The 26,980-nt window shown below is 41.0% G+C and overlaps 1 protein-coding gene across 1 annotated transcript in view; it reads left to right on the top strand.

Moving 5' to 3' along the window:
• Positions 1-26,980, top strand: part of CA10 (carbonic anhydrase 10) — a 783,887-nt gene that overhangs the window by 21,953 nt on the left and 734,954 nt on the right. The gene's annotated exons all lie outside the window — the stretch shown is intronic.

The raw sequence follows: 26,980 nt of genomic DNA, 5'->3' as shown, positions 1-26,980 counted from the left end.
TAAATTTTGGGGTGCCCTTGAGTTTAACATGGATTTGGACAGGCCATCTTTTAATGTTCATGGTTGTGTTCCTGTTTTGCTAGAGAATTAGTGTGGTGTGTTTTCACTGGATCTTGTTGGATCTTGGGTCGAGCTTGGTTTCAGTGTAGGTGTATAGACTTTTGGGTGAGCTCTTGTCTATTAATGTTCCCTGGTCAGGAGTTCTCTGATGTTCTAAAGTTTTGGAATTAGGCCTCCTGCCTCTCGCTTTCAGTCCTTCTCTTACAGTAACCTCAAGACTTTTCCATCGATACAGCATAGAAGATAAAACCCCTAGGTTTATTGGTGAAACAATTCTCCACAGCCAGGAATGCCTAGAGAGATTCACAGACCTATATGGAGAAGAGGGGCCAGGATCACCCAGAGAGATTCAGACAGTTATATACAGAAGAGAAAAGGGAGGAGGAAGATAGAGGTGATCAGGAGGAGAAAAGGGAGAGTCAAATGGGGAGAGAGCAATCTAGCCAGTAATCTGATCCCTAAGTGTTCTCCATAGTCTGGAACATCCAGAGAGATTCACAGAGTTATGTAGAGAAGAGAAGAGAAGAGGGAGAAAGGAGATAGAGGTTACCTGGAGGAGAAAAGGGAGAGTCAAAAGGGGAGGGAGCAATCAAACCAGTAATTAAATCCCTAAGTGAAAATAGATACTGAAGATTAGATTCTTCAAAGTACAAAGTTTATAACAGGTATCAAATAGCAAAGATTAAAAACCTAAAATAGAGGTTAGACTCTCAAAAATACAATATAAAAAATAGAGAATATAATCAATTACAATAATGAAAAAAATATTTGGAATTTGTTTTCTAAAGTAGTTTTTTTTTTTTGAAAGGTAATAGTTGGCTATAAAAATGAAAGTTAAAGGAATAATAAAGAACATTTTTTAAAATTAAAAACATAATAGTATAAATATATCTAGGAATTTCACTGGAGTTGGTATAGGCAATAGGGGGTCACTTCAATGTCAGATAGTCTCTTGTTTCAGCTTTTACTTGTTCTCAAGGTCTGTAGGTTCCCCTCAAATATTTCCAGCATTAAATATAGGGTGTTTTAATATTTTGCCTGTGTTACTTCCAAAGTGGTTCCCCCTTCTTTCTTTATTTTGATTTCCTCTGTTTTCAAGTCTCTTCAGTGTCTAATTTCTTCCCTGACACAAGGGAGCAAAGGTAGCCATTAATTTAAGCTCACTTATTCAGTTGTGTTGTGGGGAGGTAGGGACACTCCAAACAAATACCGCTGGATTGTGTGGGGAGTGTTTGCAGTGGATGGATTACAGTGGGCTTGTCACTGCCCAAGGCACCGTGTACTTCCTGAGTCTACACTGCTCAGGCTCCAGGGTGCTCTTCAAGGGCACTGTACTAAGTGGGCTCTGTGATTCGTGCACTTCCCAGGTCTAAGCTACTCATGTTCTTGGGTGCTTTGCAAGGGCAGACCCAGATGGGTTGTGCATTTTGTGCCCTTCCCAGGTCCAAGCAGCTTAGGCAACGAAGTGGTTGTTGAGTGCACCTTCTGAGGTGGGCCGTGCATCTTATTCACTTGCCTGGTCCCAGCCTCTCAGTTTCCCAGGTGTGCTGCGAGAACACAGCCCCTGGTGTGCCCTGTGTCTCTTCCGGGGAGTTGATCTCAAGCTGTGACATTCTTGACAGATTTCAACCATCCAGCATTCCAGGAAGACATGGTTAGCAACTGAGAGCCTGGTCCCAGTTTGATAAAAGATGCGGTCTCTGGGGCCAAGATTTCAGCAACCCCTTGCCTTTCAGCTCTACTGTTACATGCCTCCCTCTCTGCCTCCAGGGAGGGAGGACCCTATATGGCAACTGACTTTCTGTCCTTTGGTATTCACTCAGTCCTTTGTTCTGTGAGCACACCAGGGGTCATGATGAGGCTGTAGAGCCTTTCGTGGAAAAATCTTTTTTTTTTTTTTTGTCTCTCTGGTGATCTCATGAATTGGGTTGCTATCTCACATTAGCTCCCTCAGATTGTTCTCAGGGCATTCAGGCCCAGTCTTTATGCTAAGGACTCATGATGTAGCCCACACCTCTCTGCTCAGCCCTCACTTGCTGGTGGCAGATGCAAGTGTCTAGGTCACTTCCTTGCTGGTAGTTATGGTTAGGCGTGTATTCTGTCTCCGTGTGTGTTTTTTCCCCTCCCTGTTTTGTTGCCTTCTGAGATTCTGAAACTCCCCAAAGACATGCATGTGAGAGAGTTTCCTTCTGTATGAAGACTTCTCCTCCATCACAACTCCCTCCCCAGGATGTCTCCATCCCTAAATCTTTTCTGTCAGTTTTTGTCTTTTATATTTTGTTCTACCTCCTTTTGAAGAGATTGGGTTGCCTTTCTTGGAGCCTGGTGTCCTCAGCCAGCGTTCAGAAGTTGTTTTGTGGAAGTTGCTTAGCATTCAAATGATCTTTTGATGAATTTGTTGGGGAGAAAGTGGTCTCCCCATACGGGGAGAAAGCGGTCTCCCCATACTATTCCTCTGCCATTTTGGGACCATCTTCAAGTATTCTGGATTGTAGGTTCTTCCTTTTCATCACTTAAGTATGGTGTGCCACACCCTTCTGAGTTGCAGAGTTTCTGCTGAGAAATCAGCCGATAACATTATGGGAGTTCCCTTTTATATTATTTGTTGCTTTTCCCCTGTTGCTTTTAATATCTTTTGTCAGTTTGATTACTCTGTGTTTTGATGTGTTCCTCGTTGGGTTTATCCTGCCTGGGACTCTCTGCACTTCCTGAACTTGGATGACTATTTCCTTTCCCATGTTAGGAAAGTTTTTAGCTATTATCCCTTTGTATATTTTCTTAGGTCCTATCTCTCTCCTTCTGAGATGTCTATAATATGAATGTTGGTGTGTTTGAAATGTTGTCCAGAGGCCTTTGAGATTGTCTTTGTTTCTTTTCATTTTTTTTTCCTTTAATCTGTTCTGCAGCTGTGATTTCTGCCACTCCTTATTCCAGCTCCCTTTTTCATTCTTTCACCTCACTTAGTCTGCTATCGATTCCTTGTAGTGTATTTGTTATTTCTGCTGTTGTATTGTGCATCTCTGTTTGTTCTTTAGTTCTTCTAACTCTTTGTTAAACATTTCTGTATCTTCCCTGTGTCCTATTCTTTTTTCAAGATCTTGGACCATCTTTGCTATCATTACTCTCAATTCTTTTTCCAGTAGATTGTCTATGTCCACTTTACTGAGTTGTTCTTCTGGGGGTTTATCCAGGTGTTCCTTCACCTGCGACACATTCCTCTGCCATCTCATTTTGTCTAACGTTCTGTGGTTGCGGTTTCTTTTCCACAGGCTGCAAGATTGTAGTTCATCTTGTTTCTACTGTCTGCCCTCTGGTGGCTGAGGCTGTCTAAGAGGCTAGTATAAGCTTCCTGATGGGTGGAACTGGGTCTTGTCCCTCTGGTGGGCAGGGCTGTGGTCAGGAAGACTTTAAGCCACATACCTATTGAGTGAGTGGGGCTGTGTCCCCACACTGTTTGTTATTTGCCTTGAGGTGTCTCAGCCTGAAGCCTACAGGCTGGTGTGGGGCCAGGTCTTGTGGATGAAATGTTCTCTAGGAGGGCTCACGCCAATGAATACTCACCAAAATTGCTGCTGCAGTGTCTTTGTCCCCATGCTGAGCCACAGCCACCCCCTACCTCTGCAGGAGACCCTCCAATCCTGGCAGGTAACTCTGGCCCAGTCTGTAATGAGTTCACTTCTTTTTTCCCTGGGTTCTGGTGAGCACTAGACCTTGTATGCACCCTCAGAGGGTGGAGTTTCTATTTCCTCCAGTCCTGTGGAATTTCTGTGATAAAATGCCTGTAGCCTTCAAAGCCAGATTCTCAGGGGGCTCCTGCTCCCATTGTCAAAGACGCAGGCTGGGAAGCCTCACAGGAGGCTCAGGATTTTTACTCTTGCAGGATAATGTCTGTGGTATAATTATTTTCCAATTTGTGGGTCACCCTCCCAGCAGGTATGAGAGTTGATTTTATTGTGATTGTGCCCTTCCTATTATTTAAAAAGTTTGTTTCCTGTTGATGGTTGTTCAGCATTTAGAATTTTGGTGTTTTTGTAAGAAGGGGTGAACTCACGGCCTTCTACTCTGCCATCTTACTCTATTGTCTCTAAATTTTAGATGAAATATTAAAAAAATATTTTCTTGAAACCTTGAGACTTTAGAAACTCCAAAATCATTTTGAATTTTGTGGATGTATTGACAGTTTTTACTACCCAAAGAGGTTCCTTAAGCTTGTGCGAATGTCAGTAACCAAAAAAAGAAACCTCAGATTGTGCTGCTTTCGATTTTTAAGCCTCCCTTTGCTGTCAGAGGAACTTGGCATAGTTCTAGCCCTGCCCAGGTAAATATTCTCAGGGGAAGCCTCCCCTAAGGGATGGTTTGTGCTAGGGATGTCAGCTTGGCAGAGAAGGAGGAAGCTTTGAGACTACTGTTCTTCTGCCAGTTGTTTGAAATAATAGTGCTCTTCTTTTGGGACGGTGAATGTCAGAGCACATTCAGAAATAAGAACATCACTTGAAAAGATAAGCAAATTTGGGAATGACAACCTGAAAAATCAAACCTTTCCTCCTGATAATTGAGCCAGGCTAGACATATAACCTGAGTCATGATCAGTTGCTGTACTTGGATAAAGCATTTTCTGCCAAGGAAAAAGCTGATTGAGCTTTGTGGGCCTTTGGGAGAAAGTTGTCCTCCTTGCACATATGGGGAAATTGAAGTCAAAGGAAGCAGTGGCTTAGCCTAACCACAAAGGATGTGGGTTCTCAGAGGGAACCCACAGAACTCACAGGAGCTAGATTCCCACTCTCTTAGACAATAGCATTTGCACTGATAAGACCCTAAAAAAGATGTCAAGATACTGCTTGACAGAGACTCTTGAGCTATAGAACAGGGCTTGTCAAACAATGGCCCATGGATCAAATCCACTCTGTTGTCTGCTTTTACAAGGCCCAGAGCTAAGGATGATTTTTACATTTTTAAATGGTTGGGAGGAAAATCAAAAGAACAGCAATATTTTGTAATATATAAAATTATATGAAACCAAATTTCAGACCATAAATAAAATTCTATTGAAACACAGCCACACATTTATTTATTATTTTGTCTATAACTACTTTGGAACTATAACAGCAGAGTGGAGTAGTGCCTATGGCTGGCAAAGTCTAAAGTATTTGCTATCTGTCCCTTCACGGGAAAAAAAAAACACAAAAAGACAAAACAAACAAACAAAAACAAAAAAACAAAAAACCTTTCTCAACCTCTACTCTATAGAGTGCATGTGATATAATAATTAAAATCAACTTTATTGGAGTGTAATATATAAAATACACTAATTTTAAATCTACTGTTTGATGAATTTAGAAAAAAGCAGTCATATAGCAACTGCCACAATAAAGATAGAACATTTCCATTATCCCCCAGATTTCCTTGTTCTCCTAAGCAGTCACTCTCTCTCCTATTTTTAAACTCAGACAGCCATAGATCTGACCTCTGTCAATCTTATCAGCTTTGAAATGTTTGTTTCCAGAGCATTTTGGATCACTAGAGACTGTATTAAGGAGGGTGGTGGGGGAGGGTGTGTGAAAACATTAAGTTGATTTCATTCTCTCATTTGATAACTCTTTCATTCTCTCCAAACACCCAGTCCAAACATCCACTTACCTGTTTATAGTATTAGTAGCTAATAAGCACTGTGCAGAGCTCTCCATCTGTTATTTCATTTAATCGCTTAATATTATAAGTTCTTACCTGTCTCCCATTTTATTGAGAGAAGACAGAGGCACCCAGGTTGACTTGCTGAGGATGTACTGCTGATAAGATGTAATCACCATTTTTCTGAATTCAGACCTTGAACCACGCCCCACCACACACCACACTTATTCAGTTCTTGAACCACACCACACCACACCACACCACACACTTATTCAGTCTTCTCTACAAACCTGCTTGGGGGTGTAATATTGGCATTTTAACCTCATAGAGATTAAGTGACTGGTCCAAGTCACCCAGCTACTAAGTGCTAGAGTCGACAGAAGGCCCAGACACAGAACAAATGAAAAACAAACAAACAAGCATTATTTTGAAAAATAAAAATCACCCTGTCCTACAGAGATGAACCAAGGGCCTGGGTGAGTAAGCTATAAATAATGAAGGGATGAGAATGGCATAGGTGAAAAGAAGCCTTAAGTCAGGTATGCTTTTGCTTTCTAAACTAATGAATATGCCCAGACTATTTAATTTACTATAAACATATAATGTGATAAAGTGTTTTGAAAATCACCAAAGGACGCATCCATGCTGACCAGTATCAATAGTCAGAATCTCTTTTCCCATCCCTTCACAAACAGCATTAGTATCCATCTGTTTAGATTGACAAAGTCTAGGAGTAGGGCCACATAGGTTATTCTCTTTCCATCCTCCTCCTCCTCACACCTATTACAATGGATGGTGTTACTGACTCTTAGAATGACTGCACTGCATTTCTTCAGAGACATTTTACTCAGAGCTTGGCATCTAAGAGATACACCAAAATATTGTTTGTTATTATATTCTTTAGGAACACTTCTGTCAGCCTCTCTGCAGGCTCTTCTTACAACCTAGGACAGGAGGTTGTGTCCACTGGGATCCTTAGTTGTAAATGATCCTTTCAAAATTAGTATAAGCAGAAAGATTTGTTAAAGCCGATAGTCACTGAAACTTTGGGAGGGCCAAATAATTGGAATTGGAGGCTACATTTACAAGACTGTGCTATGGAATTATTCTAGAAAAGAACCCTGGTCCTGCCACTGCTGGGCAGAGACAGCTAGATCCCATCACTCATGTGAACTAGTCACTAGACACCACTGGGGTTCAGGAAGCTGGACAGGTCTACTGCCAGTCTCTCCAGAAAACGGATTTCACTTAAGACCTACTTTCTTATTATTGTTCACTTCAGAACTGAAATCTCAGGCATCTGAGGTTGGCCAGAATATGACACATGCCTTGGAAAGTAAAAGTTGCTCAGTCATGTCCAACTGCTTCCAACCCCATGGACTGTGGCCTGTCAGGGTCCTCTGTCCATAGAATTTTCCAGACCAGAGTACTGGAGTGGGTAGCTGTTCCCTTCTCCAGGAGATCTTTCCAACCCAGGGATTGAACCCAGGTCTCCCGCATTGCAGGCAGATTCTTTACCATCTGAACCACCAAGGAAGCTCAAGAATACTGTAGTGGTTAGCCTATCCCTCTTCAAGGGGAACTTCCTGACCCAATAATTGAACCCAGCCTTCTACATTGCAGGCAGATTCTTTACCAGCTGACCTACCAGGGAAGCCCAGTGTCCTATCAAAAGTAAGTCCAGGATTCTACCTGGGTGGAATTGAACCCAAGAGGTGATAAGTACTCCAAACATAGTGGGTTGGCTGAATAATGGCCCCTCTCAAAGTGTTACATCCTAATCTTGGGATACTATGAATATGTTACCTTACATGGTAAAAGGGACTTTGAAGATGTGATAAGCTATGGCCCTTGAGATGGGAAGATTTTCCTAGGTTATCCATGTGAGACTAGTGTAATCATAAGGGTACTTAAGAGAAGGAGGCAGGAAGATCAGAGGGAGAAAAGGGGGATAGAATGACTGAAACTGAGGTTGGAATGGTACACTTTGGAGATGGAGAAAGAGAACTGTGAGCTATTAATAAATCAATGCTAAAGGTCTCCAAGTAGCTGAAAAAGCAAGGAAACAAATCTGCTCTTGGAGCCTGAAAAAGGGACATCAGTCTACTGGCACCTTGATTTTAGCCTCCAAACACTCATTTCAGACTCCTGAGCTCCAAAACTATTAAGATAATGAATTTGTATTGTTTAAAGCCACCAAGGTTGTAATAAGTTGTTACAGAAGCAATGAGAAACCAATACACACAGGAAAAGCATCCAAAATGTGATGGGAAACCAGAAAGCATGAAAAATGTCCAGCCTAGGAGCACTTAAGGATAGCTTGAGGAATTGTTTCTACATGCAATTTATAGGGTTATATCTCTTCACCCTTTGAGAGCATTCTAATAGAGTCCTGAAGCTAAGTTGGGTAACCCTAACCCTAAATTGCTTCCTCACCTACTTTATTTATATTACATGATTTATTTAACAAATATCCTACTCATTAATAAAATATTTACTGGAGTTAAGTGCCAAGCACTGTGAAAGATATTATGATTATAAAGAATATAATTAGAGTTAATTACAGTCAGTAAGTTCATAGACACTGTGTTTAGATTTCACTGATTTTCAGTTGTCTTTATGTATTAAATCCCACCAACAATCCACATTGAGGTGGTTTGGAAGAATGGGAGTTAGGATATCCAGATTATTCTAGGAAGAGCCCCAATAATGCCCTAACAAATAAATTATAACTGGTGTGTGTGTATGTGTGTTTCTATAAATATGTATATAAATTGAACCCCTATTATAGCAGAAGTCAATACTTTTTGAATATTTTCTGTGTTAAAGGTAATGCTTAGTATTTTATATGCTTTATTTTTTATATATTTATATCAAGTACATGAGGTATGGACAGTTATTATTCCCATTTTACAGATGAAAAGACTATAGGAAATATGACTAGATTCACTCTGCTGGGTTACAGAGCTGGGATTTGAACTTGATGTTAACATCAGAATTTGAGCATCTGACTCTTGAGTACGTATGTTTTGCCACCCTGCCTACTTTGTATTAAATCATTTGTTAGAGACTAAGGATTCACATGTATAAGAGAAAAAAATCTCCAGAGAAGTAAATCTCAAAATTTAATAGGTAAAATAAGCAAAGGAATGCAGGAAAGCACTACCTAGCTTTCTAAGGTAACTGATTTATATATCCTCATTAGAATATATGATTTCTGATTCCTTTGATTAAAAATGATATTGCAACTGAAGTAGGAGCAAACTCTATGTTGCTTTCACTAATTTAAGTATAGAATATAGTCTAGATATTTTAGTTTTAAAATCACATTCCATAAGGAATATATATGAATCATACTTTCCCCTTTCTCCTCCTCCTTTCTACATTTGGCTATAAGCTAATGGGTTAGGAAGATACCCTGGAAAAGGAAATGGCAACCCACTCCAATATTCTTACCTGGAAAACCCCACAGAGGAGCCTGGTGGGCTACATCCACAGGGTCACCAAAAAGTTGGACATGACTTTGTGACTAAGCAACAACAAGGTCAATGCTTTGGTCAACAGTATTGTTTAGATTAATGCACCTTGAATCCTCTTTCCAGAAAATATAAAGGTTGGGGATGCAACCCTCTAGCACCCCGCTCTAAGCCAGGTGCCCCCCCTCTGCAATGGCTCTTCAAGCACCAAAACAGGAAATGTTGAGGCTGAATTGGACTGGACCAAGGATACACAGATCTTTCAACTGAAGAAAAGCACACAATTTAAAAGTTGTGTGCTATTTTATTTGCAGACCTTACTGAAGACCATACCCTAGGAGAAAGCCTCTCAGGTGTGTATGAAGAACTGTTCTGAAGAGGTAAGGGAGAAACCAGGATATATAGCATTTTTTTTTTTTGCAGGAAAAAAACAATCAAACAAACAAGAAAACCCCTTGAATGTGTAGTTGAATGTCAGAAGATTACTGCTAGTCACAAAAACCAGACATCTCAAGTTAGTGAATTCAGTGCTTCTCTATGTACAGGAATATACAAGGGTCTGGGCTCATTGAAATATTTCCTGGATATGCATCTTCACTACTGAGAGTCAGTATCCTGTTTTTCTGCATCCTAAATTCCCCTCAGGGTAGGTACACTGGCTAGGGTGGCTGCAGTGGTTGATGGCTTGATGGTGGGCAATATTGTTTGTTTATTGAAATGACAGGTGACTTTTTTTTTTTTCCCACAGATATCATTTATTCTTCTCAAGTTGAGTAGTGTGTAAAATCTCTTGACCTCTGAGCCAAGCGATACATCTTACCCAAATGGCACCAGAGTGTTCTGCTCCTTGGGTTCTGGGAGAGGATGTTACCATGTTACCACTTAGCCATCCTGTTGACAGATGATGTGCCCTGCTCATTAAGATGGAATCCCTATTTTGAGGGGCTGAGGCATGTTGGGAGACAGACTTGGTGGTGTTTCATAAGGCTGAATGATCTGCAGCTCAAGAATGTGAAGATAAATATTCTACTTCATTGTGTATCTACTAACTTAAGCCTTTTTGAGTTTACTCCCTATACTTTGACAGGGCACATTTAGAAAAGCTAAATGAAGTACTTTCAGGCACTTACTAGGTCCATTATCCCATCACTTTCTTTTACACTGTGTCAACTAGACCCTTTTCTAAGACTTGTCTTCACATAGTGTTTTATATCAGTTATGCACTGATTATAACTGATTAAAGATTTACTGGTATAAAAATTAAAAATTTACTGAGCATAGCCCCACCCATAAGAACAAGACCAAATTTCCCCCACAGTCAGTGTCTCCCATCAAGCAGCTTCTGTAAGACTCTTACCTTATCTATCAGAGGAAAGACAGAATGAAAACCAGAGTCATAGAAAACTAACTAATCTGATCACACGGACTACAGCCTTGTCTAACTCAATGAAACTCTGAGCCATGCCATGTAGGGCCACCCAAGATGGATGGGTTGTGGTGGAGAGTTCTGACAAAACATAGTCCAGTGGAGAAGGGAATGGCAAACCATTTCAATATTCTTGTCTTGAAAAACCCATGAATAATATGAAAAGGCAAAAAGATATGACACTAAAAGATGAGCTCCCCAGGTGGGTAGGTGCCCAATATGCTACTGAAGAAAAACAGAGAAATAACTCCAGAAAGAATGAAGAGAAGGAACTAAAGCAAAAACAAAGCCCAGTTGTGGATGTGACTGGTAGTGGAAGTAAAGTCTGATGCTGTAAATAGCAATATTGCATAGGAACCTGGGATGTTAGGTACATGAATCAAAGTAAATTGGAAGTGGTCAAACAGAAGATGGCAAGAGTGAACATCGACATTTTAGGGATCAGTGAACTAAAATGGATTTGAATGGGCTAATTTAATTTATATGTGTAAGAAACACCACGGGAAGAAGGAGCCACCCCTATGGTCCGTTGATCAGGGCCTTTTATTGGGCGGTCACTCTCGGGCAGAACTCCCGGGGGCGGGTAAGCAAGGGAGTGAAGGGGGTCTGCGAAGCAAAGGGAGTCTGCAGGGTAAAGGGAGTCTGCGGAGTCTGGGAGCTATGAGGGGTGGGGAAGGGTTTTATAGCCTGGGCCGGGCTCCCATATAAGGAGGAAAACGCGGGCTCAGCGGTGATTGGTGTCCAAGGGCTCCGTGTCAGCTCCTGATTGGTCGGCTTGGTTGCCGGCCCGTCTCCGGGGCTTGTCTGCGGCTTTCTGCCGGGACATGTCCCGACATGCCCGGGCATGCCCAGGCATGCCTCAACACGCCTGACCTTGCCCTGACCTTTCAATATGAACATTATATCAAGTACTGTGGGCAAGAATCCCTTAGGAGAAATGGAGTAGCCACCATAATCAACACCAGTCCAAAATGCAGTACTTGGGTGCAATCTCAAAAACAACAGAATAATCTGTTTGTTTCCAAGGCAAACCACTCAGTATAACAGTAGTTCAAGTCTATGCCCCAACCAGTAATGCTGAAGAAGCAGAAGTTGAATGGTTCTATAAAGACCTACAAGACCTTCTAGAATTAACACCCCCCAAAGATGCCCTTTTAATCACAGGGAACTGGAATGCAAAAGTAGGAAGGCAAGAACTACCTGGAGTAATGGGCAAATTTGGCCTTATAGTACAGAATGAAGCAGGGCAAAGGCTAACAGAGTTTTGCCAAGAGAACACACTGGTCATACCAAACACCCTCTTTCAACAACACAACAGAAGACTCTACACATGGACATCACCAGATGGTCATTACTGAAACCAGATTGATTATATTCCTTGCAGCAAAAGATGGAGAAGCTCTACACAGTCAGCAAAAGCAAGACCAGGAGCTGACTGTGGCTAAGATCATGAATTCCTTATTGTCAAGTTCAACTTAAATTGAAGAAAGTAAGGAAAACCACTAGACCATTCAGGTATGACCTAAATCAAATCCCATATGATTATACAGTGGAAATGACAAATAGATTTAAAGAATTAGATCTGATAGAGTGCCTGAGGAACTATGGATGAGATTCATGACATTGTACAGGAAGCAGGGATCAAGATCATCCCCAAGAAAATCAAATGCAAAAAAGCAAAATGGCAGTCTGAGGATGCCTTACAAATGGCCGAGAAAAGAAGAGAAGCTGAAGGCAAAGGAGAAAAGGAAAGATATACCTATTTGAATGCACATTTCCAAAGAATAGAAGGAAAGATAAGAAAGCCTTTCTCAGTGATAAATGCAAAGAAACAGAGGAAAACAATACAATGGGAAAGACTAGAGATCTCTTCAAGAAAATTAGAGATACCAAGTGAATATTTCATGGAAAGATGGGCTCAATAAAGGATAGAAATAGTATAGACCTAACAGAAGCAGAATATATTAAGAAGAGGAGGCAAGACTACACAGAAGAACTTTACAAAAGAGATCTTGACCCAGATAACCATGGTGTGTGATCACTCACATAGAGTCAGACATCCTAGAATGTGAAGTCAAGTGGGCCTTAGGAAGCATCACTACAAACAAAGTGAGTGGAGGTCATGGAATTCCAGTTGAGCTATTTCAAATCCTGAAAGATGATGCTGTGAAATTGGAAAACTCAGCAGTGGCCACAGGACTGGAAAAGGTCAGTTTTCATTCCAATCCCAAAGAAAGACAATGCCAAAGAATGTTTAATTACCATACAATTTCAGTCATCTCACATGCTAGCAAAATAATGCTCAAAATCTTCAAGCCAGGCTTCAACAGTACATGAACTCTGAACATTCAGATGTTCAGACTGGCAGGGGAATTAGAGATCAAATTGCCAACATCTGTTGGATCATCAAAAAAGCAGGAGAGTTCCAGAAAAAATGTCTTCTGTTTAACTGACTACACCAAAACCTTTGATTGTGTGGATCGCCAGAAACTGTGGAAGATTCTTAAAGAGATGGGAATACCAGACCACCTTACCTGCCTCCCAAGAAATCTGTATGCTGGTCAAGAAGCAACAGTTAGAACTGGACATGGAGCAACAGACTGGTTCCAAATTGGGAGCAGAGTACCTCAAAGCTGTATATTGTCACCCTGCTTATTTAACTTCTATTCAGAGTGCATCATGAGAAATGGTGGGCTGGATGAAGCCCAAGCTGGAATCAAAGTTGCAGGGAGAAATATCAATAACCTCAGATATGCAGATGACACCATCCTTATGGCAGAAAGTGAAGAAGAACTAAAGAGACTCTTGATGAAAGTGAAAGAAGAAAGTCAAAAACCTGTCTTAAACCTCAACATCCAGAAAACTAAGGTCATGGCATCTAGTCACATCACTCATGGCAAATAGATGAGGAAACAATGGAAACAGAGACTTTAGTTTTTTTGAGGGTGTGGCTCCAAAATTGCTGCAGATGGTGAATGCAGTCATGAAATTAAAAGACACTTGCTTCATGGAAGAAAAGCTATGAGCAACCTAGACAGCATATTAAAAAGCAGAGACATTACCACCATATGTCCATATAATTAAAGCTATGGTTTTTCCAGTAGTCATGTATGGATATAAGAGTTGGACTATAAAGAAAGCTGAGCGCTTTCTATAAAGAAAGCTGAAGAATTAATGCCTTTGTAATGTGGTGTTGGAGAAGACTCTTGAGAGCCCCTTAGACTGCAAGGAGATCCAACCAGTGAATCCTAAAGGAAATCAGTCTTTGAAAATTCATTGGAAAGACTGATGCTGAAGCTGAAACTCCAATACTTTGGCCACCTGATGTGAAGAACTGACTCATTTGAAAAGACCCTGATGCTGGGAAAGATTGGTGGCAGGAGGAGAAGGGGATGACAGACAAGGAGGTGGTTGGGATGGCATCACCGACTGAATGGACATGAGTTTGAGCAAGCTCCAGGAGTTGGTGATGGACAGGGAAGCCTGGCGTTTTTGCAGTCCATTGGTTTGCAAAGAGTCAGACATGCCTGAGTGACTGAACTGACTGACTGATATTTTGAACCGTGAAGAGACCTTTCTATTTGTTTTTGAAACAGTATTGTGCAGACCTGTTTCTTCAGAGAGATTGTTAGAGGAAGAGCCAATGGCCTAGGCAAAGAAGGGGTCCGGTTATGAACCAGTGTAGCTTCATCACAGATAAGTGAGATTAGACAACAACTATGCGAAACAGTGGGAACAGTGTCAGACTTTATTTTTGGGGGCTCAAAAATCACTGCAGATGGTGACTGCAGCCATGAAATTAAAAGATGCTTACTCCTTGGAAGAAAAGTTATGACCAACCTAGATAGCATATTCAAAAGCAGAGACATTACTTTGCCGACTAAGGTCCATCTAGTCAAGGCTATAGTTTTTCCAGTAGTCATGCATGGATGTGAGAGTTGGACTGTGAAGAAGGCTGAGTGCTGAAGAATTGATGCTTTTGAACTGTGGTGTTGGAGAAGACTCTTGAGAGTCCCTTGGACTGCAAGGAGATCCAACCAGTCCATTCTGAAGGAGATCAGCCCTGGGATTTCTTTGGAAGGAATGATGCTAAAGCTGAAACTCCAGTACTTTGCCCACCTCATGTGAATAATTAATTCACTGGAAAATACTCTGATGCTGGGAGGGATTGGGGGCAGGAGGAGAAAGGGACGACAGAGGATGAGATGGCTGGATGGCATCACAGACTTGATGGACGTGAATCTGAGTGAACTTCGGGAGTCGGTGATGGACAAGGAGGCCTGGCATGCTGCGATTCATGGGGTCGCAAAGAGTCGGACACAGCTGAGCGACTGAACTGAACTGAACTGAATATGAACAAACTGTGTGTTTATCCTAAGATAAATAGGCAACTTTGAGAGGATCTTAAGCAATGGCAACCCACTCCAGTACTCTTGCATGGGAAATCCCATGGATGGAGGAGCCCAGTAGGCTGCAGTCCATGGGGTCACTAAGTCGAACTCGACTGAGAGACTTCACTTTCACTTTCGCTTTCATGCATTGGAGAAGGAAATGGCAACTCAGTCCACTGTTCTTGCCTGGAGAATCCCTGGGACAAAGGAGCCTATTGGGCTGCCGTCTATGGGGTCGCACAGAGTCAAGCACGACTGAAGTGACTTAGCAGCAGCAGCAAGCTAGGTGGGGGTATGGCTCACCTGGTCACATTTGAGTTTTAAGATTTTTTTTCAGCTACAGAGGATAGAATTAACTAGAGTAATAGAGACAGACAGCCTTGAGAGGGACAGGCAGGAGAGTATGATGGCAGTCTGAGTTAGAGGACATCTACCAAAGACGGTGGTGGATTTGGCAGCAGTGGAGATAATCTGGAACTGTATAGGACATGGATCAATGGAGCTTAATAAACTGCATGTGGTGGGGTGACGGAGAATGGTGGGTTAGAGTGAGACCCAGATTTCTGGTTCATAAGTTGGTGGATGTTAGACTCACAGATCAAGGTAACAATGGCAGAGGGGAACCATTGTAGTTAGCTTGCCTCTGCATTGAGTCAAAGACAACTTGAAGAGGGGAGAGACAGATGCAGAGTTTGGGGATGGGGATAAAAGGAAATAATAATGAATGAAAGAAAATACAGTGTCATCTACCAGAGACTATTCCAGGGCATAAGAACACCGAAACCTCCTGTTACTACAATTTTTAATTTGTGTTGGCAACACCAGTATTACTGCTGCTGCTGCTGCTGCTGCTGCTGCTGCTGCTGCTAAGTCACTTCAGTCGTGTCCGACTCTGTGCGACCCCATAGACGGCAGCCCAAAAGGCTTCCCTGTCCCTGAGATTCTCCAGGCAATAAAGTGAAAGTGAAGTTGCTCAGTCGTGTCCGACTCATAGCGACCCCATGGGCTGCAGCCTACCAGGCTCCTCTGTCCATGGGATTTTCTAGACAAGAATACTGAAGTGGCTTGCCATTGCCAGTATTACTAGATGTTATTGATTGCTTAGTATATGTCTAAACCTTCATTAGGTTTCAGTTTTTACAAAAAGCACGTTGATAAATATCATTTATCACCCCCTATATAGCTGAACAGACTGAGGCTCAGGGGTAATTTAGCTGGAGTTAGAAAGCTCACAAATGGACAAGCTATAATTTAAATGCAAGTTTGCTTGGTTCTGAAGAATATACATTAAGGGAAAGCTGATACCACAAGGGACAGTTAAAAAGTTCAGGGTTACAATGATGTTAAGAGTAAAGTATTGAGATAACAAAGTGTCTGATAAGAGGTTATTTTAGGGATATTTCTTGGAGACTTGAGGTCTGCTTGTTTCTAATATACAGGCTAAATCTCTTGGTGCATTAGTTTGAAGCAAGAGCAATTAAATGAGACTAATAGCACATAGGGTGAAGGGGGCATTGGAGAAGGATGTATTTGAAACATTATTCTGTTTTATACCCTTTGATGATGCTACTTTGTCAGTGTGATAAGGCTCAAATATTTAGTTTGGCCCAAATGACTCTCATGACATGCTAAGGTATTAATACTGTTATAGACTCACTTCCTGCCTCCCCTCCGTGCATCCTATGTTTCAACCATAAACAATTTCTCATTTTTTTTCTTTTCTCCCCTTTTCCCTTCTTTCTGTGCTTCCTTTCTTCATTCTTTCCCTTATTCATTCATTTTTTTTTTCACTTACTCAGTGTTCATAAATTGAGCACCCATTGCATACAGTGCTAGAAACTCTACTAAGTCTTGAGGGTCTTGGGATATCCTCAAGGAGATTATGGACAGCTATAAAACACAGAGTTCATCATAATTGTATTGTACTTTGAAATACACTATTACAAACATTGAGTTATATGAAAACAGGCCTCTCTAAAGGAGGCAAACTTTTTGATGTAGGAGCATATAGAAATTTGTCAAATATGTAGAGGAGTTGAGATTTTCTGAAAGAGAAAATTACATGTGCCTTTAAAAAAAATTAAGCAGCAAGTTCTTAGAGAATATGAAACAGTGTTCAACAAATGTAGATTGGAATGGTTTTTGAGATGTGATCATTATTTTTTCCCTGTTAAATTCCTTTTCATTTATCTTTCAAAGTCCCAAGGCCTCTTCTTCCACTGGTTTCGTTTTTCTGCTTTCTTTCACCTCTTTGCTGACTCTCAGGATTAAACTTTTCATTTTAGATCTCTGACAGTTTCTTCTCTGCTTTGCTAACCAGCTTAAAAAATAGACATTTAAAAGCCTCTATGGCCTCCTGCTAAGTTATGGCTCTTGTGCTGTGTGAATTCGTGCTCCCTGCCCAAAGGATGTATGCCCCACCACTGGGGCTCTGGCAGCTGTGAACCTGCCATTAAGATTTGCACCATGGGCTTTGCTGACTGAGAACTTGGCTTTGGCTGCCTGGAATCAGTCATCTGCCACATAGCTGCCTTCAAAAAAGAGCGCAGCACCATATTGCTTGCTTACCAATAGAATGAGGCCTGGACAGGGCAGTGAGGTAGCCCAAATCAACATAGATCTGGTCCAGCATGATTCCTAGCTTTCTCTGACCTTCCGTGCTGCATCATTCTTATCTACATGCTCAGCCTTCCTGAGGTTCTCCAGGCTGCTCCAGAGTGGAGGTAGGGCTGATTTAATCTGCCTTCTCTTGTATATTGGGCTCTGCTCTAAAACAGCTATTCTGCTGTCTTACTCTGGTCTTTGCCTCAGCTGAGCCATGAGATTTCATCTGTGTCTGCACTGAACCCTCAGTTTGCCACTTGGATTTGATAGGGACTCCACTTGTAACCAAGCAAGGGCTTGTTTGCCTGCCCTTGGCACAGAGGTACAGAAAACCAAACTCTGACAGCAGATGTTTGCAGCAAAGTAAGGGTTTGCAAAGCACCAAGCAAGGTAGTGCGAGACAAATCTCAGATCTACTACTTTTTGATCTTTGAATTGAGAATGTTTTTAAAGGGGGAGGACCAAGAATCTGGGATTAATCATCATCTTGTGACATTTCTGTGACATTTTTAAATTGTAGTCTCAAAGAGTCAGGATGTTTCCAGCAGGATAGCCCATGGCTCAGGGGCCTACTAACTTATCTTGTCCTGGAGAGACAGCCTGGGCTTGTGTATTAATGATAATATTTACAACAGGAAATTTAGTATGTTAACAATGTTATAAACAACAGCAAATTTAATCATCTGACTCTGGTTGATTAGTGTTTAGTCAGCACAGGATTGAGCTCGGCGGAGAAAAGCAAGAGTATACAGTTTTAGATAGAGAGATTAATCATAAACTAGGTAATGGAACTTGGATTTAATGGGGCTAAATTCCACTCTCCCTGTACCTAGTGGCTTCATTTTTAAAGGCATACACAGGGACTTTTAGGTTAACGGCCCAGGGCTCTCCCTAAATTTGGTTCCAGTACTCATAGGGCTTCCCTCGTGGCTCAGCGGTTAAAGCATCTGCCTGGAATGTGGGAGACCCCGGTTCAATCCCTGGGTTGGGAAGATCTCCTGAGGAAGAAAATCGCAACCCACTCCAGTACTCTTGCCTGGAGAATCCCATGGAGGGAGGAGCCTAGTAGGCTACAGTCCATGGGGTCGCAAATAGTCGGACACGACTGAGCGAATTCACTTTCACTTTCACTCATAGGCTATCCTCACTAAAACCCATTGGATTCAGGTTGCCAGAGACCCAGGAAAAGATGCTTAATTTATCAAGCCTTCATTCCCCATTGCTGTCCCCATATACAAATCAGATCAGTTCAGTTGCACAGTCATGTCCAAATCTTTGCAACCCCGTAAACTGCAGGACGCCAGGCTTCCATGTCCATCACCAACTCCCAGAGCCTGCTCAGACTCATGTCGATTGAGTCAGTGATGCCATCCAACTATCTCATCTTGTCGTCCCCTTCTCCTCTTGCCTTCAATCTTTCCCAGCCATCAGGGTGTTTTCAAATGAGTCAGTTCTTCACATCAGGTAACCAAAGTATTGGAGTTTCAGCTTCAGCATCAGTGCTTCCAATGAATGTTTAGGTCTGATTTCCTTTAGGATTGACTGGTTGGATCTCCTTGCAATCCAAGGGACTCTCAACACTCTTCTCCTACATAATAGTTCAAAAGCATTAGTTATTCAGTGCTCAGCTTTCTTTATAGTCCAACTCTCAAATCCATACATGACTACTGGGAAAACCGAAGCTTTAACTAGATGGACCTTTGTTGGCAAAGTAATGTGTCTGCTTTTTAATTGTGCGGTCTAGCTTTTCTCCCAAGGAGCAAGTGTCTTAATTTCATGGCTGCAGTCACCATCTGCAGTGATTTTGGAGCCCAAGTAAATAAAGTCTCACTGTTTCCATTGTTTTCCCATCTATTTGCCACGTAGTGATGGCACCGGCTACCATGATCTTCGTTTTTTGAGTGTTGCGTTTTAAGCCAGGTTTTTTACTCTTCTCTTCCACTTTCAACGAGGCTCTTTAGTTCCTCTTTGCTTTCTGCTATAAGCGTGGTGTCATCTGCATATCTGAGATTATTGATATTTCTCCCTGCAATCTTGATTCCAGCTTGTGCTTCATTCAGCCTGGCATTTCACATGATGTACTCTGCATATAATTTAAATAAGCAGGGTGATAATATACAGCCTTGTCATACTCCTTTCCAACTTTGGAAGCCATCCTTTCTTCCATGTCTTGTTCTAAGTGTTGCTTCTTGACCTTCATACACATTTCTCAGGAAGCAGGTCAGGTGGTCAGGTGGTCATCTCTTTATGAAATTTCCACAGTGTTTTGTAATCCACACAGTCAATGGTTTGGCATTGTCAATAAAGTAGAAGTAAATTTTTTTTTTTCTGGAATTCTCTTGTTTTTCTGTGATCCAAAGGATGTTGGCAATTGATTTCTGCTTCCTCTTCCTTTTCTAAATCCAGCTTGAATACCTAGAAGTTCATGGTTCATGTACTGTTGAAGCCTAGCTTGGAAAATTTTGAGCATTGCTTTGCTAGTGTGTGGGATGAATGGAACTTTGCCATAGTTTGAACATTCTTTGGATTTGCCTTTCTTTGGGATTGGAATGAAAACTGACCTTTTCCAGTCCTGTGGCACTGCTGAGTTTTCCAAATTTACTGGCATATTGAGCACAGAACTTTCACAGCATCATCTTTTAAGAAATCAAGACCTCATTTATTGGAAATTATTATTTATTCTAACCACTGTGTATAATATAGAAGCTGGGCTTCCTAGGTGGTGCTAGTGGTAAAGAATCCACCTGCCAATGCAGGAGACACAGGAGACACAGGTTTGACCCCTTGGTTGGGAAGATTCCCTGGAGTAGGAAACAATCTACTCCAGTATTCTTGCCTGGCAATTCCCATATATGGAGGAACATGATGGGCTACAGTCCTTGGGCCATACACAAAATATCAATTAACACATAAGTGCACTTACCCTTCCAATTTTTGTGCTAGATGCTTGAAAAGAATTAACCTACATGCCTTTATAAGAGCTCTATGAAAAAGGCATTTCATGGCACTGAGATTCCAGCTCAGGGAGACTTGCTCCAAAGTCCATTGGAGGGAAACCCACTCTGGTATTCTTTTCTGGAGAATCCTGTGGATGGAGGAGCCTGGTGGACTGCAGCCCATGGGGATCACAAAGAGTCCAACATGACTGAAATGACTTAGCAGCAGTATAATTAAATATTAGTTTGTATAATGAATGCATGTTTTCTCAGTTGCTCAACTGTGTCTGACTCTTTGTGACTCCTTGGACTGCAGTCCACCAGGCTCCTCTCTCCATGGAATTTTCCAGACAAGAATACTGGAGTGGGTAGCCATTTCCTACTCCAGGGGATCATCCCTACCTAGGGATCAAACCTGTGTATCCTGCATTGCAGGCAGTCTCCTGCACTGACACACAGATTCTTTAACACTGAGCAACGTGGGAAGACCTTTGGGTGATGAATATGTCTTCTCTGGTAGCTCAGCAATAAAGAATCCAGCTGCAATGCAGGAGACATAGATTCGATTCCTGGATTGGAAAGATCCCCCTGGAGAAGGAAATGGCAACCCAGTACAGTTTGCTGGCATGGGAAATTCCATGGCAAAGGATCCTAGTGGGATATATTCCACCTAGTGACTAAGCCACCACAATAATTTTTCAGGGCAAGTTGGGAAAGGCAACATGGATGAGGTACTTGACCATGGCTTTGAGGATTAGTTGACTGGAGAAAGGCAGAGAGGGAGTGACGATTTAGTCTTGACATTAGGGCTGTCTCCTTCAGTGGAGCACTGATGACCCTTGTTACAGTGTTTGTTATTACCTGTTAGCAAAGTTTCTAGCCAAATAAACAAGAACCCAAGATTCTGAGTCTAATCTGAAATCTTGGGGACTTACATAAATCTTGGGGATAGAGTGTGATTCTTCCTTGGGAAGCAGAACATTGATTGAAAGATGATTCAAAAGATAGTGTTCAGGGGTAGAGATGACCTGGAAGCTGGACTATGAAACTAAGTTCCCACTCAGTAGTTGAACTGGGAGTCAGACTAAAGGCATGACCCAAAATATTGAAAACCAGGGCCTTGGTATGAAAGGGAGGAGGCAAGCTTCAATGGAATTCAATTGACAAATTTAGGCAAATAACATCTAATAAGTTATATCATCAGATACTGAATGAGTAGAATCCTAAGGGAATTGGCCATAATACAATTTGTTCATAATGATAGAGATGAAACAATTGAGGAACTAGCCCCAGGACAGGTGCCATATTAGGTGACCCAGGAAGCCATTGTCAGATTCACATTGGAGGACACTCGTAATTTTGGATCATAGGGGAAGAAATTTTATGAGATTGAATAGTGAATATGTTTTTCTTTCAAAATATAGTTATTAGCTTTCTACTGTGTTTAAGGTGCTTTAGTTTTTGAAGCAGTGATAGACACAGGTAGCTCATCCATGCATCTTTCCACTGAGAAACTTGAAATCCAAAAGAAGGTAAATCTTATTCACAAATAGCTAATTCATGGTAGAAAACAGTACCTGATATAAACAAGGCAAAAATAAAGAGCCTTGGGAAGGCAGAGGATGGAATGATTGCTTGCAGTGGAGGCTGATGGGTCATAGTCGCAGAGTCAGCATTGGAATCATGAAGCCTCGGTCTAGATTTCTGCTATACAACTTAGAGGATGTTGACACCCAGAATAGGTACATGTAACTTCTTTGACTATATCTTCATCTATAAAATATAGATTAAAATTGTTCCTTTCTAAAACAACTATTTTGAAAATAGGATAGTGCAGATAGATAGTGTATGCTATGTGTCACTTAATAAATGATAATTGCTATTAATTCCAGTGTACTATTGCATTAGGATCATATCAAAGGAAAGTGTAGGTCCAGAAGATTCTGATATAAGGTATCTAGGATCAAACAATAGAATGGGTAAGACTAGAGATCTCTTTAAGGACATTAGAGATACCAGGGGAACTTTTCATAAAAAGATGGGCACAATAAAGGACAGAAATGGTATGGAACTAACTGAAGAAGAAGATTTTAAGAAGTGGTGGCAAGAATACCCAGAACTATACAAAGAAAAAATCATAATGACCCAGATAACCATGATGGTGTGATCATTCACCTAGAACCAGACATCCTGGAGTCCTAAATCAGGTGGGCGTTAGGAAGCATCACTATGAACAAAGCTAGTGGAGGTGATGGAATTCCAGCTAAGCTATTTCAAATCCTAAAAGATGATGCTGTTAAAGTGCTGTACTCAGTATGTCAGCAAATTTGGAAAACTCAGCAGTGGCCACAGGACTGGAAAAGGTCAGTTTTCATTCCAATCCCAAAGAAAGGCAATGCCAAAGCATGTTCAAACTACTGCAAAATTGTACTCGTCTCAAAAGCTAGCAAAGTAATGCTCAAAATTCTCCAAGCCAGACTTAAACAATATGTGAACCTAGAAATTCCAGATGTTCAGGCTGGATTTAGAAAAGGCAGAGGAATCAAATTGCCAACATCTGTTGGATTATTGAAAAAAGCAGGAGAGTTCCAGAAAAACATCTACTTCTGCTTTACTGACTATGCCAAAGCCTTTGACTGTGTGGATCACAAGAAACTGTGGAAGATTCTTCAGGGAATTGGAATACCAAACCACCTTACCTGCCTCCTGATGAAGTTTAAGAGGCAACACTTAGAACCGGAAATGGAACAACAGACGGGTTCCAAATTTGGAAAGGAGTACATCAAGGCTGTATATTGTCACCTTGCTTATTTAACTTATATGCAGAGTACATCATGTGAAACACCGAGTTGGATAAAGCACTGGCGGGAGTCAAGATTGCTGGGAGAAATATCAATAACCTCAGATATGTAGATGACACTACCCTTATGGCAGAAAGCAAAGAGGAACTAAAGAGCCTCTTTGAAAGTGGAAGAAGAGAGTGAAAACCCAGGCTTAAAACTCAGCATTCAAAAAATGAAGATCATGGTGTCCAGCCCTATCACTTCATGGCCGATAGATGGGGAAACAATGATAACAGTAACAGACTTTATTTTCTTGGGCTCCAAAATCACTGCAGATGGTGACTGCAGCAATGAAATTAAGACACTTTCTCCTTGGAAGAAAAGCTATGACCAAGCTAGACAGCATAATTAAAAAAGCAGATATTTTACTTTTCTGGCAAAGGTCCATCTAGTCAAAGCTACCATTTTCCCAGTAGTCATGTATGGATGAGAGAGTTGGACCATAAAGAAAGCTGAGCAAAAAAGAATTGATGCTTTTGAACTGTGGTGTTGGAGAAGACTCCTGAGAGGTCCTTGGACTGCAAGAGGATCCAACCAGTCAATCCTAAAGGAAATCAGTCCTGAATATTTATTGAAAGGACAAATGTTGAAAGTGAAGCTCCAACACTTTGGCCATCTGATGCAGAGAACTGACTCACTGGAAAAGACCCTGATGCTGGGAAAGATTAAAGGCAGGAGGAGAAGGGGAGGACAGAGGATGAGATGGTTGAATGGCATCACTGACTCAATGGACATGAGTTTGAGCAAGTTCTTGGAGTTGGTGATGCACAGGGAGGCCTGGTGTACTGTTATCCATGGAGTCTCAAAGAGTCAGACACAAGTGAGCTACTGAACTGAATTGAACTGAGTATCAACTGAAGATTGAATAACCAGGGCAAAGTAGTAAAAGGGAGGCATTAACTCCAGAAATGTAGTGGAGAGATATCACTACTCTGAATTTCTTCTACACCTTCAGGATTTAGTTGCTTAAAGTGTGTATAGGACCCCAGAGAGCTAGAAGTCACCAGTTTCTCCTTCCTTATTCACTTCCTTCCTAAATGCTAACACAACGATGTCTCCTAACTAGAGTGGATCCCGGTTGTGAAAGTGTAAATTGGTATTCTTTTATTGGTAAGCCAGTCCTCTGTACCTATTAAAATGTAGATGAAGAAAAGTATGAATGTCCTGAAGCCACATCGATAGTACTTACACCTAGTGTACACCCTGGAGAAATATGTACACATATATTAGGACATACATAGAAGATATTCATTGTTGTATGGCTTGAATGAAAACACACTGGAAATAGCCTAAGTAACATGCAGAAGGAATGGGGTAGACTAAGATAAACTATGGTAGGTCTCTATAATACTATACAGCAGCAAAAATGGATGTGATAATGCTCCAGAGCTCTTTGTTTCTCTGTGGCAGGGACTCCAGAATATATCTTAATAAACAAATTTTCTGGATAGTATGCATAGTGTGCTATTTAGGTAAAAATACATGTATATATATGTAATCATATATTAAAAAGTTTAGAAAGATACACAGTAAATTAATAATAGTGATTACTTCACAAGTGGAGGGAAGTTATGATGGGATATCAGAGGAACTTGGTCCTATGCATGTTTAATAGCTCAGTCTGGTCCGACTCTGTGATCCTATGGAGTATAGCTCACAAGCCTTCTCTGTCCATGGCATTTCTTAGTCAAGAATACTAGAGCAAGTTGCATTTCCTTCTCCAGGATCTTCCCAACCCAGGGATTAAACCTACATATCTTATCTCTCCTGCATTGGCAGATGGGTTCTTTATGACTAGCACCACCTGGGAAGCCTGTAAAAATACTGTCAGAATTATTGTGCGGATGTCTTCAGATTTTATTGTAAAATAGCAGATAAACAAGTATATAAATAAAATACTAAATAAGCCCCAAATGTTTACCCCTGTTTGCCATATCTTCACTCCCAGGTGCCTTTCAAAATGGAAAATACCAGATTCTTCTTTAGCAAATGTGATATAGAAAAATGTCTATATTTATTTTCATGTACTAACTCCTTTAGAGCTAGTTAAAAATAAAATGTGTTGCCATTAAATTTATTTTTTTGGAAACAGTTGACAAATTAAATTTGGTTCCTAAGTTTTATGGAGAATGATTTAGTGTTTTCCCATACACTTCTGGCATGCAGATATATGTCCTAAATAAAAGTGAACTACAATAGAAATATATACATTGATGTGAGATGGACAGCATTATTTAGCTTTGTTCTCCCAGAGGGACATAAAAATGTCCTTGTCAAGTTTAGACAGGAAAATGCCCATTATCTCAATAGTAAAGGAAAAATAATCCTACAGGTTGATGCTTTCTAGTGCTTTCAAGTGCACAACAGTAAACTCAAGACTTTTCCAACCATGCAGATACAATAGCCAAATATTTAGATGAAGAATAAAGCTGTTAGATATTTGTTCATTTTCAAATATCTAAATGAATAATGGCTTTTTAAAAAATTCATGCATTGAATAAAATTGGGTAAATAGATATGTTCATTTCAGTTCAGTCACTCAGTCATGTCTGACTCTTTGCAACCTCATGAACTGCAGCATACCAGGCCTCCCTGTCCATCACCAACTCCCGGAGTTTACCCAAACTTATGTCCATTGAGTCGGTGATGCCATCCAACCATCCCATCCTCTGTCGTCCCCTTCTTCTCCTGTCCTCAATCTTTCCCAGCATCAGGGTCTTTTCAAATGAGTCAACTATTCACATCGGGTGGCCAAAGTATTGGAGTTTCAGCTTCCAACATATGTCCTTCCAATGAACACCCAGGACTGATCTCCTTTAGGATGGACTGGTTGGATCTCCTTATAGTCCAAGGGATTCTCAAGAGTCTTCTCCAACACCACAGTTCAAAAGCATCAATTCAGCGCTCAGCCTTCTTTATAGTCCAACTCTCACATCCATACATGACTACTGGAAAAACCATAGCCTTGACTAGATGGACCTTTGTTGACAATAGTACATAAAATAATAATAATAACATATACTTGGTATGTTTTCAATAATGTATTAATTTCCCTACATACCTGAACCTTATGGAAATGCTACTAGTTATCTGGGACTTCTCTGGTAGCCTAGAAGTAAAGAATCAGCCTGCCAAGGCAGGAGATGCAGGTTTGATCCCTGGGTCAGGAAGATACCCTAGAGAAGGAAATGGCAACCCACTCCATTATTTTGCCTGGTAAATCACTTGGACAGAAGGAGCCTGGCGGGCTACAGCCCATGGAGTCACAAAGAGTTGGATGTGACTTAGTAACTAAAAAACTATTAGTTATTTAGAGAAGATATTAGATTCATTAAAACAAAACAGAACAAAACAAAACAAAACAACTGTACCATTTAGTTTCAGAGAGATTTAATAGGTTGGCCCAGGATAGCATGTGCAATATCATAGGCACATTTTCCCTGACAGCACTTAGCAGTAAAGTATAGTGTATGTTTATTTTCATTATTTTTTCTTCAATTAATTAATTTGTTTCAATTGGAAGATAATTACCATATTGTGATGGTTTGGCCATACCCCAACATGAATCAGCCACAAGTACACATGTGTCCCCCAATCCTGAATCCCCCTCCCAGCT

Source organism: Capricornis sumatraensis, chromosome 8 (assembly GCF_032405125.1).
Source record: "Capricornis sumatraensis isolate serow.1 chromosome 8, serow.2, whole genome shotgun sequence".
Lineage (NCBI taxonomy): Eukaryota > Metazoa > Chordata > Mammalia > Artiodactyla > Bovidae > Capricornis > Capricornis sumatraensis.
Note: the sequence above shows the minus strand (reverse complement) of the source record. Positions and strands in the feature narration are given on the sequence as shown.